Genomic DNA, 18,127 nt, shown 5'->3' on the forward strand with positions numbered 1-18,127 from the left:
TGCGAAACGGTTAACGTGTCGGTGATGGAGCTGCTCAGTATGTAAGGTCTAGTAGTCTGCAACGAAGAGGCACAGGTCAATCCAGTGACATCGTGTTCGGCAAAAGAGCCAGTTGGTATGTCGATAATTGCAGAAGGGTCGAGACTGTAAACACGCCCGACGCACTCGCCTTAAAGTAGTGTTACAGGACATGACAACAGATTTGAGATGAGCAGTCTGCTGACGCCGTCATGTAGTTCCGAAAGGGCATGAGGGAGCGGCAAACACTTGCGATGAACTAAAACGGCAGATGGCGTGAAAATGGTGCTCCACTCGGTGAGCGCGTTACAAGACCTCGTGGCAAGGGCAAACGATTGCGGCGGTTTGGTAAAGTCTTCAGCTGGTCACCGATAACCTGACGCATGACCTAACCTCATGAAACCGGGACAAATAGTTTGTCCCGGTTTCATGAGCGTCATATAAAGGAGCATCGCTGAACACCTAAAGTGCCATCTCAGTGCGAGAGCAGTCGATTTCGGCCTTATTAGTGGAGAGAAAGTACCAACACAAAATGAGGTCATGGAAGCAAGAATCTAACACTAGTAATTCAACAACATAGATGAGGATCTCAATCGCAATGCAAGCAGCACAGACAGCGGACGGCGTGACGTGCTCGGCGCTTGCTGTGCAAAGCGATATACTTGCTAGTGGCGTCATACCTTTTTTTGAGCAAGTGGCAGAGTCTGGCACTGATCACTGAAACTTCGGCACCAGTGTCGCCAAGACCGAGTGCAGCGAAGCCGTCCACATTTACGCACCGAACATTCGTCGGTGAAGAGAGAGGCCTTGGTCTTTTCGTGGGTGACGCAGTTCCTGCCTCTGGAACTGCGTCAGTTAGTTTTCCTGCTCCGGTGATGAAGTACGACGGCGCTTTGGCGACGGCAAGCGGCGCCGAGGTGATGGCGAGCTACGGCTACCAGGAGGATGATGGTCAGCGTACGATGACATCTGGTCAGGGGTCTGAGAGCCGGCGAACAAAGGGCGCAGTGGCGCATAAGGGGCAAGCTGGAAGCTCTGGTGGTAGTTCTGGTGATAGGCAGAAACACGTGGACGGCAGTATCGCGCTATGTGGCCATGCTGGCCACAAGCGGCCGATTGTCAGGTGTACGCCATTGTCCACTACTCTGAAACGACATTGACTGAGCGAACCGAGGAGTGGGCACGGCTGATGGTAGTGACCTAAAAGTCTGAAGAGGTGGCCTTGCGGCAACCTCAGCATAGTTTGGAAGTGCATTCACCTCGACACAAGCCACAGGAGCCGGCAACGGCGAAATGTCGTGGGCTTATGGCAGAGCTGTGCAAACTTGCTCCTGGATGACCTCACGAATGTTTGTTGGCTGATGTGATGGTGGTTGGCCAGCTGTTGACAGCCGCGACAGCTGACGGGTCACCTCAGCGCGAACGAACTCCTTGATCTGCGATAGCAGCGACTGAAGGTCAGAGGTGGTTGTCAGGTTTAAAAGGAGGTCATCCGGGACGTTAGGGCGTCGCGTGAGAGGACACTGTCGTCGAAGCTCGTGAAAACTCCGACACAGCTCGATGAGCTCCGAGGTATTGGCAGGGCTTTTCGAGAGGAGCATTTGAAAGGCGTCATCAGAAATGCCTTTCATGATCTGCCGTAACTCTTCAGTTGCCATAATCGTCGGGTCAACATGTCGGCAGAGGTCGAGAATGTCTTCGATGTAGCTGGTGAGTATCTCACCTGTTTGTTATGATCGGCTTCCGAGGCGGTGTTCTGCGCGAAGTATGCGCCCCCCAGGGCGACCAAAAACAGTTGTCATGAAGGTCTTGAAGGTCATTGAAATAGGAATGTCCACCTCGTGATTTTGTACTACAGCTTGGCGACATCCGTCAAGTAAAGCATCTAGGTGCCGAGTTTCATTGAATCATCCCATTCGTTTGTAGCGCTGGCTAGCTCATAGGATTCCAGCCACTCCAGGACGTCTCTCTCGTCTGTGCCGCTGACGATGTCGCGTTCTTGCGGGAGCTGGGCACCAGAACTGCCCTGGGTGGCAAAGCCTGGTGGGGGGGGGGTGGGGTGAAGAGAGCATCGTGAGGCATGACGGACGGCAGCTTCCGACTACGCAATTATAGGTTTGCGGAAAACCGCCGCAGCCTCCACCAAAATATAATGTATATGCAAGGCGAAAAGCGGTTGCAGTGTCGGAACAGAGCAGCAAGAGCTGGCTGGGTATACGGGCGTCGTCGCAGCAGAAAGCAGGTATTCCTAGCTCGCACCTCGCGCCAGCATGTCGATGTCGCTGCAGTAGTGGGCATTCCTCCTCACGATATATATATATATATATATATATATGTATATATTCATATATATATATATGTATATATATATATATATATATATATATATATATATATATATATATATATATACATATATATATATATGACGCTATGATGAATGGGTGACGTGGCCTGGCGCATACCCCATGTTTATTCTAATCTCTGACTTCTTCCTTCTCTACTTCTCCCAACTATCCCTCCCTTCTTACGTCACAGTATTCCCCCTCCCCCCGAAAAACGCCACCGGTTACAAACTACAACAAATTGCACAGAATAAATAAAGTAATGGCCAAATTCACAGTTTTACGTACTGACAGTTTCACAATCTCACTAAATCTTCAAGGCCGAGGGAGCAGTCCAGCGTTTTTTATGACGACTCTGGTGGACGAGCTTGACTCTTATGACGACTCTGGTGGACGAGCTTGACTGTTGCGTTCCGGACAGAGTGGGCTACACATGGGCACTGACAATACTGCTTGAACTGTTCTGGAGACTGAGCAAGGTTGGAACGCATTGTTGCATCGGCAGCTCGGATGTCGTCGGGGTTGTATTTTTCGTCGTGAATGGTGCAATCCTGGTGCTTCTTGCTTTCGTGCTTTCTGACAGACTGTGACGAAGTGCCTGAGTGTTGGCGGTGTGCAAGCAGTGCTTTTCCGTCTTTTTCGGCGTTTTTTGTGGTGGTGCAGTCGGTGTAATAGCAGGTGCAGGGAGTGTTTCTGGTGACTTTTCTTTGTGTGAAAGTGCCTGACGTCTTGAATTGGTCTTTGGTTTCGAGATCTTATTTTCCGATGTTCTTCAATTGCTTAGTGCACTTCCGTTGAATTTTGCGTTTTAGATGCCCTCGTTGCAGTCTCTTTTGTTGTCTCCTGAGTTTGTGTACTTGGCTTTGCTTGCTTTGCTGGTGCTGCTCAAGAGATGGCTCTAGTGGCTCCCCTTCTGGAATTGGTCAATCATTTCCTTCGGTGTTTGACGTGTTCTGTCGACAGCTGATGCTTGGTGAATTGGTGTCTGGCTTGTCGGGCATAGTTGGTAATGCATCATCATTGCTAGCAGGCTCTTCAGAGGTTTCAGTGACGTGGTTCATTACGCTCGCTTCCGAAAGACAACTGTGTACGAGGTTTGTTGTATCATGTACTTCTGAATTTGTTCGATTCACGAATTGGTGAGCTCTGCATGTGGGAACCACAGGTGACATGGCATTACTAGGTTTGAACTGCAGATTTTGGCAATTCTGCGGTGCCGTAGAAATGACAGGAAGCTCTTCAGGGGCTTCTTTTTTGCTGTTCACTGCGAGTGGTTCGTGTGCCTGGTAGCGTGCGACGTGCGATGCGTCTGAGCGTTCTGTTTTGTTTGTACTGTCGAGGGTGTGTGCGCCGAATGGTGATGCATGAAACCGTACGGAAGAAGAATGGCTTGACAGGGTATTTTCGCGATGCACCAGGTCATCTACCATGAATACGGCGTCCTTACAAGGCAAGTGGCGAGCGCTAGGAGCGCTTGAAGAACCGCGTTACGAAAACCCAGGTGGTGGACCACGTATGCGAGACGAAGAGTGAAGGGCATCAGGTGGTTGAGCAACGTCTCCGGTCATATGCTGAAGCGATGACTTTCGCACAGAAGGGAGGTGCGCTTGACGGTAAGGTTTTTCCCAATATACGCATGGCCTTCTGTAAGTAAACTCATGTGCCACTTCGTCTTGAGGCTGTTGTCGATTCGCGCTGGGCTTTGGAACGGTTGAGGACTGCTTAAGGAATTGACGATAGTGTGCGGTTGTCTCTAGATGGTTGGCATTGAGTAGGTCTTGGTCATAGTCGTTAAAACGGGTTATCATCTCCTGTTTGATTTTTTGCCATGACTCGTCGTTCTCGAATATGTGGGTGAGGTAAAATTTGAGTGCCTCACCTGAGATGTAGTCAGTGAAGTTGATGATGATCTCCCGTTCCGACCAGGATGCAGCGGCGGCGTGGACCTCGAATAGGTTGAACCAGTCCTGTACGGGTCCGTCGTCCGCTGATCCGGTGTACTTGGGCATGTCGAGGTCAGCCGATGATTCTGTCATGGTGCTGGTCGTTGTCCTTCTAGGCGATGATTCGGTAGTCAATGTATGGTCAGGATGTCTTCTGGGGAACTGCGTCGATGATGAGTGACTGATGAAGGGGCAGGCAGGTCTCCATCCTGTCGACTCGTGTGACGCTATGATGAATGGGCGACGTGGCCTGGCGCATACCCCATGTTTATTCTAATCACTGACTTCTTCCTTCTCTACTTCTCCCAACAATCCCTGCCTTCTACCGTCACACACACACACACACACACACACACACATATATATATATATATATATATATATATATATATAATGTGCGATGATGGATGAAGCCCGAAACTGGCAATCTGACCCAGACGCGCATCCTAGGTGATTGATTGATATGTGGGGTTTAACGTCCCAAAACCTCGTTATGATTCTAAGAGACGTCGTAGTGAAGGACTTCAGAATTTTCAATCACCTGTGGTTTAACGTGCAACCGAATCTGAACGCACGGGCCTACAACATTTCCGCGTCCATCGGAAATGCAGCCGCCGAAGCCGGGATTTGTTCCTGTGGCATGTGGGTCAGCAGTCGAGTACTTTAGCGACAAGACCACGGCGGTGGGCCGCATGCTAGGCGAGCGTGGTAGAGTAGGAAGAAGAAGCTCAGAAGAGAACAGCCGGCCCACCGCAAGGGTGCTTTTGCTGTCTCGTTTATTCCTTTACAATGCCGCAGTTCGACACCTGAACCTTGCGGCTGAAGCCACCTGTACCTCGCGGGTCGCCGGCAGCGCGGGTCTCTCAATACAGGCACGCCGTTCACGCTTCCTTGTCATGGACTTTACGAATAGACCACTGCTGTGTCTCCACAATGAATCGTCCGCAGATGGCGTCAATGCCTCTTTGGTAGTTCCAGGACACCACCTGACAGGGGCCTTGCGACCACTCTCATCAGAGAAAATGCACGGGCTCCTGTCGTTCGGAAATGTCACGTACACTTCCCGTGATAAGAAGCACGTGCCCAACACTCTTATAACGAGTGAGCATCCAAGGGACATTGGTCGGGCATCTTTGGCATACCCCGGCGTCACCACGACTACGCATAGTCCCCTGTTTCTCGGTAATGCTATTTATGCTTCCCGTAGCCACGCCCTCTCGTTTGATGCTCTGTGAACTCCTGAGCTGCTTTGGGATGCTGTACAAGCTACCTCGGACAAGCAACCCACTACAGTGACAACGACCAACACCTCTCACTTCTCCAAAACTGCCACGGGCTCTGCGCGTGGGTCACCGTATAGCACTCCGTAGCTGAGGCGTACTCTAGCGCGACTCCGCTTTGAGCTTAGCGTCTGGATAGTGCCGTGTTCCATGGTATGTCTTGCTGCTGTACCGATAATATGTGCTATGAATGTCCTGTTAGCTGCGGTAGCCTCGGAATATATTGAATCCAGTTCAGCCAAGAACCATAGAGAGCTCAGGTGTGTCCTGGCGCAGCTCTCGCAATAACACACTGGTTTAGAGTCGGCAAACTGTGCATTTTATAAGCTGTCTAACCATCGCAGGCACCCTCTGAACTACCGGTATTCTACGGGTTCCAGAACGACGCCGACGAGTGGGTGGCAACCGTGAACAATTTCGCTGCTCGCAATGCATGAAACGAGAAGCAGAAGTGGAGTGTGGCCGAGGACCGCCTTCGGAAGGGTGCCGTGGCGTTGCACAGGTACGAAGGCGTCAGGTAGCAGTCCTGGGCAGAATGGAGTAGTGCCCTTGTTGCCCCTTTCGACCGGATTCCCTGCGACTCCTGCAAGTTCAGCTTGGTCTTCCCCGAGGACGGAGCTCAAATAGCCCTCCACCTCGTGACCGCCACTGCGTGCTGCCACTCACCTGCAGAGAGCTAAACAGCTGGGCCTGGTAACGACACAGGACTAAAGTCATGCTCTGGTTCTGCCTCAGTATTCTGTGCCAGAACACCCATGCCAATGTTCAAGAGGTTTTCGCATCTGTATCGATCGGGAAATCTGTACCCATGCTCGCCGTCGCGTGAGCATTTGGATGCCCGAACCCGCGTAAGAGTGGACATTCCATCTCCTAGTACGCGCGTCTCGACAAATTCCACCAGCACCTTCTTTGACCAGACGGATGTGGATATGCGAGTTACACATTCATTGGCCAATTGTGAGAGCCCTAATGACTTGCTCAAAAAGACTTTTGAGAAGATACAGCGGTCAGGGAGAAGTCTAAGATCAACTTCATCAAACACCTTCGTGTGCAGCCCAACTCCTCTTCGCAACGGCATCGAAGATGATCTACCATCTTTGCGCAGCGAGGCTTCAAAGATTGCTGACTTGAGAACGTCAAAGAGACCAACAGCGAAAATTCTGAAAAAAAACCACCAGCCACGTCACACGTAAGCACAAGAACTTCACCCTGAGCTGACGCTGAAGTCGAGTAGGACACCCAGGCACCTCTCGATTCACTGAAAAATGTGCAGACGGCCGCAAATGATGTTTTATGTTACATTGCCGAATCCACCAGTTCCTGTCCTGTCTTTCAAAACGTGGCGAGACAAAGGCAAGTGTTCCGCGATCAACGCGTTACCGTGTCGATCTAGTCAGGACCGCCCACCAAAACCTTAACCAAGAAAATTTGACTTCAAACCACATTACTGCAGAAAACTTCGAGCACCATGAGGCTGGCTGTTCGGTCCACCAAATAAAAATGAACTCCAACTGCTTTTTTTTAGAAGTCGCAGCGTTACCGAGGTTGTAAACTGCCATGCGGCAGTCAATGTCGTCCCACGGAGTCATCATGAACAAAAAGACCAACCAGGACCCTGTACCTACCATGACATGGCGAACGACTCAGTGGACATAGCCAGTGTCGGCCACCGGAGCCGATTTCGGCAAACTTCCAGCGTGGTTGGAGCGAACCACGACGATACAGTCAACCCCACCCACCTGAAGCACTGTAAACTGCTGCAGATAGCCTCACCCACTAGAACAATGTCGTTTGGCCCATCGACAATGCTTGCAGTCATGGCTGAGTGTGATGATGAAGACTGAACGTGGCACTCTGGCACAGACGCGCCTGCCAGGCGAGCATGGTAGAAGGGGAAGAAGATGCTGAGAATATAACAGCCGGCCCGAAGCAAGGGTGCTATTTCGCAAGGATGCGTTTATTCCTTTACAATATATATATTGTTACACAAATTAAGGTAACTTAATGGGGGGGCGACTGAAAATAGCGCTAAAAAACGAGGACACAAGAAGAGCACACACAGCACAGGCGCTAACTTCCAACATAATGTTTATTACCACCGCACGCTCGCCTATATCACAAAAAAATATATCACATGACATCAAAGATGCGCACAAAAACTAATTTCTTAGAAAATACAATTCTTTATCACTAAGCATAAGAGAGGGAGTGCTGACGCACTTAGACCCCAGTGAAGCGATAGCCTCAGCCTCAATAATCTCTCTAGTAAGCTTATCGAACATTCTCTTGATAACTGTGCATGCATTGAATATCGGCACGCAGCCGCAGGATTTACAATGTATGGCCAACCAACTCCCCTGGCCGTTTTTCACATTATTACAATGTTCTCTCTAGAGAACATTGTAATACAATGTTCTCTCTAGAGAACATTGTATTAATGTGAAAAACGGCCAGGGAAGTTGGTTGGCCATACATTGTAAATCCTGCGGCTGCGCGCCGATATTCAATGCATGCACAGTTATCAAGAGAATGTTCGATAAGCTTACTAGAGAGATTATTGAGGCTGAGGCTATCGCTTCACTGGGGTCTAAGTGCGTCAGCACTCCCTCTCTTATGCTTAGTGATAAAGAATTGTATTTTCTAAGAAATTAATTTTTGTGCGCATCTTTCATGTCATGTGATATATTTTTTGTGATATAGGCGAGCGTGCGGTGGTAATAAACAATATGTTGGAAGTTAGCGCCTGTGCTGTGTGTCCTCTTCTTGTGTCCTCGTTTTTTAGCGCTATTTTCAGTCGTCACAATGCACCAACAAGCCCAAATTTCGACAGTGTTAATGGAGGGGGGTTTAATGAGCCCTGAGTCCGCGATCACAGTATAATGATGATGATCACCATCATGGCTCGTACCCACTCAGGGGGATCACAGTGGAGGCAACGTCGTCTTCCTTCTCTGCCCACGCTTCCCTTGTTTTTCCTGGTAGCGATACTTTGTATCATTCCTCCTCTCTCAGACAAAGCCCTCTGGGCGAGTCATTCTTGCATCCTTCGTGTAAACGGCTTCAGGCAACATGCGTCACCTCCGTCTTGCATGAACGTCGGCCACTAGTGGTGACACGTGCAATTTCATAGTTGACCTCGCTGACACGACGGAGTATCACAAAAGGACCGGCATAGTGTGCCAGTAGCTTTTGGCTCAAGCCAAGTCTGCGTATTGGGGTCCACACCCACACTAGATCACCGGGGGCATAGGTTACATGCCTGTGTTGGCTGTTGTAGCGAGTTTTGGATGACTCTTGCGCTGCCAGTGTACGTAAGCAGGCAAGTCGACGGGTCTCTTCCGCACGACACAAGGTTTCCGCAATTGTTAAATCGTCATAGATGACAAAAGGAAAGATAGTGTCCAGCGTATGTCGAGGTGAGCGAGCGTAGAGCAGATAGAAAGGGCTATAGCCTGTCGTTTCGTGTTTCGACGTATTGAAGGCGTACGTGACGAGTGGTAATACTTCATCCCAGTTTTTGTGGTCAGAGGTAACGTACATTGACAACATGTTGATCAACGTTCGGTTTGTGCGCTCGGTGAGACCGTTAGTTTGCGGATGATACGCAGTTGAGTGTCGGAACTTGGAGGCACACAAACGAAGAAATGATTCCACAATATCAGTGGTAAATTGTCGTCCACGGTCACTTATTATCACGCGAGGTGGCCCGTGTCGGAGGATGACTGAGTGCAACAGGAACTCCGAAACCTGGCCTGCCATGGCGGAGCATAAGGCAGCCGTCTCGCAGTACCGCGTCAGGTAGTCGGCGCATACAATGATCCACCGGTTACCTTTTGAGGAGCGTGGAAATGGTCCCATTAGATCAATGCCAACCTTTTCAAAAGGGGAACCGGGAGGCTTTACCGGTTGCAGGTGACCAACTGGACCCGAGGAGGGCCGCTTGTGGCTCTGGCACTGCGTACAGCTGCCCACGTAGTTCTGAATTATTTTGCTCATTTTCGGCCAATAGAACCGCTATTTCGTGCGACTAAGTGTTCGTGCGGTGCCTAGATGGCCAGAGGTGGGGTCATCATGCGTGAGACGCAGAACAGACGTTTGGAGGGATGCAGGAACAACCAGCAGAAAGCGGGCGCCCGTGGTGGACAAGTTTCTCTGGTAAAGAAGACCGTTTCGGACGCAGAATCGGCCTTCGCTTAATAAATTTCTCGCTCCAGGGAAGAGAGCTTTTAAGCTTTGGTCATTACGCTGCTCAGCGGCGAAAGTCACGGTATCAGGAAAGCCAGACGACAGAGAAGCGATAAGGTGGTCAAAATTATCGGCTTCACAATCTGTCGATGGTTGCGGCATTCTGGAGAGGCAATCCGCATCAGCGTGTAGACGGCCAGTCTTGTATCAGATGGTGAAGACATGTTCTTGCAAACGAATGGCCCATCGTGCGAGGCGGCCGGATGGGTCACAAAGGTTGATCAGCCAACACAGGAAATGGTGATCTGTGACGATAGTGAACGGGCGACCATAGATGTATGAGCGAAACCGTTGCACGGCTAAGACTATCGCTAGGCATTCCTGTTCGGTCACTGTGTAGTTGCGTTCAGGCTTGCTTAAAGAACGACTTGCGTATGCCACAACGTGTTCCTTCTTGCCAGAACGCTGAACGAGAACGGCACCGATACCGATGCCACTTGCATCTGGGTGAATTTCCGTGGGCGACGAAGGATTGAAGTGCCGAAGTATTGGCTGCGAAGTTAACAAACACTTCAGCTTGTGAAAAGCGGCATCACACTCGGAGGTCCACTGAAACAGGCTGTTCTTGCGTAGAAGGCTCGTCAGGGGGTGAACCACAACCGCAAACTTGGGTACGAACCGGCGGAAATACGAGCAGAGCCCGATGAAGCTACGCAGTTGTTTCACAGATTTAGGACGCTCTAACGATTCAACGGCCGCGGTCTTTTGTGGGTCAGGTCTAATGCCATCTTTGTCGACGAGATGTCCTAACAACAATGTCTGTCGCTCGCCAAAGTGGCACTTTTTCGAATTCAATACAAGGCCAGCTTTTGCAATGCAGCTTAGCACGTGGTCTAGGCGAGTGTTGTGCTCCTCAAACATACGTCCAAAAATTACGACATCATCAAGGTAACACATGCATATATGCCATTTTAAACCACGCAATACAGAGTCCATAAATCTTTTGAATGTCGCAGGAGCATTGCATAATCCGAATGGCCTAACGTTGAACTCGCGAGGTCCGTCGGTCGTAACGAATGCCGTCTTTTCTTTGTCAGCTGCGTGCATCGGAATTTGCCAGTAACCTGATCTCAGGTCGACAGATGAAAAGTAGGACGCGGAATGCAGGCAGTCTAGAGCGTCATCGATGCGCAGCAGTGGATAAACGTCTTTCTTGGTAACAGAATTCAGTCGGCGGTAGTCAACGCAAAATCTCCACGTACCATCCTTTTTCCTCACTAGAATGACAGGAGCAGCCCACGGACTTGCCGATTCCTGTATTATTCCTTTTTCCAGCATTTCTTGGACTTGCTCGTTGATGATCTTGCGCTCCGATGGTGCCACTTGATAAGGTTTCTGCCCAATGGGATGCGCCGACTCGGTGTGGATCTGATGACATATCCGGGACGCTGGGATTAAGGGCCTTTGGCTTTTTTTAGAAAAATCGAACACTTCCGAGTGCTTGGATAGAACGTCGAGCAGTGTATGACGTTCGCTTTGGTCAAGTGACTTGCTGACCATTTGTAGCAATTGGGCATCTTCTGAACCTTCTAAGCCTAGATGTTTTTTGGCTTGTAGCATCAAAAAGCGCAACCAGCGTCGTACATGATTCGGGTCTAAATACTGCAAGTTTCATGCCGCCTGGCAGACTTGCAGGCTCGATGGAACTGTTCATTGTCCACACACCTGCCCGTCCATCAACAACTGGCACTATGCAATGGGGAATGAGAATGTTCTTTTTCAGGCATGCCAAGGAAATCGGTTCGAGCGTGGGGTCAAACGTGCCACAGTTGTTGCTAGAACATGTCACGGGAACACACACAGCAGAAAATGCAGGAACGACTGTGTCCACGGAGACGAAAAAGATGCATTCCTCCGAACGGGAATTTTCCAAGAGCGCCGTTGGGAAAGTACCGTGTATAGAAAGATGCCCACTTCTGCAGTCTGCAGTTGCCCCACACTCACACAAGAAGTCAATACCCAAGATAACGTCATGTGTAGACCGCGGAATAACCGCAAACTCTGTGCTAAACACGTTGCCACACAGCGAGACGTCCACAGTACAGTATCCTACCAGACACAACACGTCAACACTTACACCACGAAATGTCACCCCACGGTTTAGGCAAAACATCACTTTTGGTCCCAGCAGGTTTTGAAAATTTACACTCATCACCGAAACTGTCGCGCCTGTATCCACAAGTGCCATAATAGCCACTTCATCGACAACTACATGAACTTTGTTCTTCAACATAAACGCTGACGGGGGTATACCTGTAGATAGCACCTGTGATCTCGCGGCTTCACCCCCACTGGCCGCACCGACTAGTTTTCCGGCGGCGGTGTACGTGCGCGTCGCCGTGGCGATGGCGATCGTGGAGCACGGGAAGCTGGTGGTGGTGTCAAACTTCGATCAAAGGCCGGTGAGGGGTAGCGTGATCCGGTAGGTGTGCGTGGTTTCCATGACGTGAAGAGCGGATGGTCGAAAGGTTGGTGAGACATTTGCCAAGACTGTCGCTGATATGGGCGGTGGTCACAAAAACGTGCGATGTGACCCGGGACACCACATTTGTAGCATACCGGGCTTGGTCGAGGGGCACGTTGTTGCTCAGAGTAACGACTCCTCTCGGAAGGCATGGGATAGTGGTACCGTCCTTCGGGGGCCCTGTAGGGAGGCGATGTTGGGTAAACAGGTGGACGAAACTTTCGTTCGTAGTTGGGAGGTGGTTGACGGGGGATGCAGCCTGCCGTGTGCCTTGATATTCATAAGCGTCTGTTGCGTTGATCGATGGTTGCCATGGTGGAAGAGAAACAAGAGTCCGCACACGTTCTGGTTCGCTTACGTACCCATCCTGAAAATCGCTGGGGCGATGATAGCTCTGCTGACATCGAAGCAGCTCTTCTCTAACGATCTGCCGTATGGTCAAAGCAAGGTCGTTAGGCGGCACTGTTTCAACACAAGCCACAGTGGGGACGTTGAACAGGCGGCCGAATTTCGGAGAAATTCGTCGCATCTTGAGGGATTCAAAGGTACGACAGTGCTTCATCACGTCGGACATGGAGTTCAAGCAGTCTTTCCCAATTAGGAAATTGTACACGTATTCGGCTATATCCTTGAGAACGTGTCCAACCTTCTCTTCTTCAGACATCCTCCCATTCACGATCTTGCACAGCTTCAATATTTCTTCAATGTATGTCGTACATGTTTCTGGTGGAAACTGTGCCCTCTGAGACAATGTCTGCTCCGCGCGTTTCTTCTTTGCGTCCGAATCACCGAAGCACTTCTACACTTCTTCAACAAAACGTTCCCAAGTCGTGAACATGTCCTCGTGGTTCTCGTACCACATAAGGGCGGTGTCAGTTAACGAGAATACGACATGATTGAGCTGTTCGTTCAAGTCCCAGCCATTGCTTCTGCTCACCCGCTTGTAGTTCTTGAGCCACACGTCGACGTCTTCTCCTGAGGTCCCACCGAAGTTTGCTGGCACTCTGTAGTACGGCACGGAACCCATCGGAGTTGGCCTCGAAGCGTTGGATGGCTGCTCTTGGGCCATTACGATCGGCGAAGGTGGAAGTCCGGCGAGGCGGCGGCTGCGACGAAGTCCTGGTAGTGAAGCTCCCGTCTTCGGGTTCGTTCTACCCAGCACCTTCCACCAAATTGTTACACAAATTAAGGTAACTTATTGGGGGGGGGGGTTAATGGGCCCTGAGTCCGCGATCACGGTGTAATGATGATGGTCACCGTCATGGCTCGTACCCACTCAGGGGGATCGCAGTGGAGGCAACGTCGTCTTCCTTCTTTGCCCACGCTTCCCTTGTTTTTCCTGGTAGTGATACTTTGTATCAATATATATACCAAGACTTCACTTTAGCTATTTTCTTACGCCCGTTCTTCGCACAAGTCTTGGCTATGTTCCTCCTCAAGCCATTGTTTAATGACATTGCCACCCCATGCATCCCCTTCCCTCTGGTGTCACCTTCGTCAACCCACACTTATGATGGACCGAATGCGTTTCACCGCAACCAGTTCATCCTGTGCAAGCATCCAAAACCGGCTGCGACACCGGATCTCGTGTGGCAACCAGGGGCTGCAAGTGTCACGCTACGCGAGGGGTGGATATTTCAGCAGCACTTCTCAGCTGAGCGCCCGAGGTATGGCATCGTTATAGCTATGTTCTCACGCCCATTCTTCGCAGAGTTCAGTTACTTACAATATGCTAAATGTTATCGTAGTTTTAGTCGTTGTATGGTGGTGGCGTTGTGTCCTACAAAATTTACATGTGTTTTGCGAAAGTGACCTGTGTGGTTGATTAGGCTTCTGTTAATTTAGTTAGTGTTGTAATAAAGCTCTGTAGCGATGTCGAGAGTAACCCTGGCCCGAGAGTCAATGCAGTGCTCGCCGGTTCTGACAGTGCTAAAATTGCGAAATGTTTGAATTCGTGAAAAGTTTACAAGCTAACAAGACAAGGTTCCTTCAGGAAATACAAGTAATTAAAGAATAGCAGAATGTACTGGTGACGTTAGTTCAAGCCCTTGTCAGTAGGGTGAATCTTCTGGAAAATGATCTGCACTCTCTTAAACAGAGCGAAACAGAACAAGCAATGTAGCCTCTGCTCCGGGCGTTCTTGGTGCCTTTCGTCAACACGTGGCGAAGCTTAGGGCGTCACTAGATCGTGAGAGCTACCAATCCAGAAGAAACAACCTAATCTATTTCGGCCTAGATGACACACACAATGAAACACGGTCCGAGTCGGAGAAGAACGTGGTACCTTTCTTACAAGGGCAACTGGGCAAACAGATTACAGGGGTAATTATAGAATCGTCATCGGCTTGGCAGCTTCCACGAAAGGAAATATTGGCCTGTAATTAATAATTTATTAACTTCAAGGATAAGAAACACGTCCTATCTCGTGGTAACAAGCTTTAGGGCACTAAGTTGGCTATTCGTGAGGATTTCAGCCCGGACAACAGGCTTGCACAATCTCAACTTGTAATACATGCAAGAACGCTGTAGTGCTCTTTCAAATTTCAATACGATAAGCTCCTTGTTGATAAAAAGAGCTACGTGCTTGATAGCACGCAGATTATCGTGACTGAATAGAAAAAAAATAGCAAAAGGCACGGTGCCGGAACAATGTTTTCTAAGAGCTGTGTGTTGACAGAAGGCGTTCTACTCATTCAATTTCTGAGCTTATCATTTTAGTCGTTAACTGCCAAAGCATGAAAAAACAAGACCGATGAAGTTGCTCCTTTGACCTCTTCAGTAAAACCTAACGTGATTATAGGCATGCGATCCTGGCTCGAAAAATCTGTTCGTAGCTCAGAGGTTTTTCCAAATAGTTTTCACGTCTACCGTTCTGATTGCAACGCCCATGGTGGTGTCTTTCTTCTTGTAAATTCGTGATTACAGTCGTCTTCGGTGTTAACGCTATGTGATTGTTCTGAGTCAGTTTGGCGCAACATCAATTTTAAAACTGGGTAGACTCTGACATTTGGTTCTGAATGTTTTAGATCATTTTCAAGTTTCTCTCGGCAATAAACAATCTCTATCATATAGGCGGTGATTTCAATATGCCCTATGTTAGGTGGGTTGACAACAAACATGTCCTTGGAAATTCATCTGCCCTCTATATAACGTTTAATGAGGTGATTATTGTCAATGACATGTATAGGTTTGTTACTGAGCCTACTAGGTGTGTTCTAATAGATATTCCGTCTTTGATCTGCTATATTCAAATCAACTACCACTCGTGCATCAGAACGCTGTGATTCCTGGGATCAGTGACAATGACTATTGTGGCCCACGTTCAGATCTTTCCATTTCCTTGTGCGCATAATCAGCCATGGAAGATATATCTTTTTGATAAAAGAAATTATACTTCGTTATCCAATGTTCTTGCCACTTTTCTGCAGGAATTTAATCATTTAGCTCAGTTCGCAGATTGCAACACCCTGTGGGATACATTTTGCTTCACACTAAAGCAGGTGGTAGACAAACAAGTTCTAAGTAAACAATTGTCTGCCAAACAACGTAGTTATAAGCTTTTGGTTACTCCGGAAGTCAAGCAAAAGTTCAACAAGAGACATCGTCTCGTGAATTCTTATAAAAAGCAACGTGATACCGGTGTATTCATAGTGCTAAAGTCGCCTGGAAAATATCTAAAACAACAAAAACAAGAGTGCCAAGGAACAATATTTTTTTTATTTTTAGCCCGAAATTTACAAAATAACCCGAAAGAAATGCAGACGTGTTTAAATTCATTCACCTAAGAGAAACTTGGCATGCCGAGCATAAACGATGGCGACGTACTTTTAATTGATGACACCCATAAACCTTCTGCTTTCAATCGCTATTTTCAAGCTTATTTCACACACCCTCTTCACAGTGATGTTCCGCGTATTCCTGGCGATGTCTTTGAACTTATGCCAGAGCTGGTGGTAACACGGGGTCATATACTTAAGATTCTTGGCAAAATAAAGGCTTCTTTTGCAAACGGCCCTGACGGTATACCCTCCTATGTGTTAAAGGCTTGCTTTGATATATTTGCCCGTTATCTTGTTATGGCCCCGCCGCGGTGGTCTAGTGGCTAAAGTACTCGGCTGCTGACCTGCAGGTGGCGGGTTCAAATCCCGGCTGCAGTGGCTGCATTTCTGATGGAGGCGGAAATGTTGTAGGCCCGTGTACTCAGCTTTCGGTGCACGTTAAAGAACCCCAGGTTGTCAAAATTTCCGGAGCCCACCACTACGGCGTCTCTCATAATCATATGCTGGTTTTGGGACGTTAAGTCCCACAAGTCTATTCTATCTTGTTATGATCTTTGAGAAATCATTGTATACTTCTTGTTTACCTGAAATTCACGCGTTACGCTTTGTAACGCGTGAATTAATTTTGTGTGATCTGTAAAACTTCACCAATTACCCCCCTTACTCAATGCCTTGTAAAGGGCCTGTAAGGAACTTTAAATAAATAAATAAAGTCGCGAAAGTGGTTCCGATACATAAGGGTGGCCCAAAAAATATTGTCTCCATCCACAGGCTGATTTTTCTAACGAAGGTGTGCAGCAAAACCCTGGAGCAAATAGTCTACAGCGTCGTAATGAAATACCTATAAAGTAACAATTTTTTACTAAATCTCAGACTAGACTTCGGTCTGGTCTTTCTTGTTCAACACAGCTAATCGAATTCAGTCCTAATCTTGTTTGCTCAGTGGGCCTTGGAGTTCAGACGATCTGCACATTCCTAGACTTTCAGAAAACGTTTGATTCTGCGTTTTATGTTCTGCTGTTACATAAACTCTCATTCCTCGCTATTACTCCTGCATTGCTTGATTAGATCAGGTGTTATCTACAAAACCGGAAGCAATGTGTCGTATGTAATGGTTCGTAATCTGAATATGTTGCTGTGACTTAGCGAGTTCCACAGGAATCTTTGTTGGGACATTTGCTGTTTTAGCGTACATCAGAGATATTGCTCAGAATGCGTCAGGCAAAGTACGTCTGCATGTAGAAGACTGTGTTGTTTAAAACTGTATTGGATCTACCTCTGACCATCACTACTTTCAACGCAATTTAGGCAGTATTATGCGCTGGTGTAATGAGTGGCCTATGAGTTTGAAACCTAAGAAATGCCAGTGCGTCTCCTTCACTCGTAAATGCGACCCATACCGGTATCAGAATACATTGATACGATCCAGGTAACGCGAGTAACTGAAAATCAATTCGTAAGTGTTTTCTTTTCATCAAATTTTATTTGGACTAAGCACGTTGAATATGTCACACGTTGCCGGGCTAGTTGGTTGGGGTTCATCATTTATAAGGGTATAGCGCACCACGACAAGGACAGGAAAAGAGACACACACACACACAGCGCTAACTTGCAAATATTGTATTATTTGCGATCTCACATGCTATATATACAGTAAAAGGGGACCGATAAAACCTGGAACATATCATGTTAAGATACAGCACTCCTTATGCACGTGTCATCATCGATCGCGACAATCTGAACTCGGCAACGTCAAAGTGAAGATTCTAGATACTTCTTTTCTTTAGCTGACAAAGCTATTGAAGCCACACTCACACATTTATCTTCGATGTTTTTTTCAATATTAAAGGCTTCAATGATTTTACGTGTAGTTCTGTCTTGGGCCCTAAAGAGAATGCGGGTGTTTTGAAACACAGGGACTCAACCACATCTCTGACAGTGAAGGGCCAAATAAGCAGATATAGCTTTTTCTACGTTGTATTTGTGTTCCCTAAGTCTTTCGTTCACACACCTTCCATATTGGCCAATGTACACACAATCACAGGTCAAAGGA

Source organism: Rhipicephalus microplus, chromosome 4 (assembly GCF_043290135.1).
Source record: "Rhipicephalus microplus isolate Deutch F79 chromosome 4, USDA_Rmic, whole genome shotgun sequence".
In the NCBI taxonomy this organism is placed as follows: Eukaryota; Metazoa; Arthropoda; class Arachnida; order Ixodida; family Ixodidae; genus Rhipicephalus; species Rhipicephalus microplus.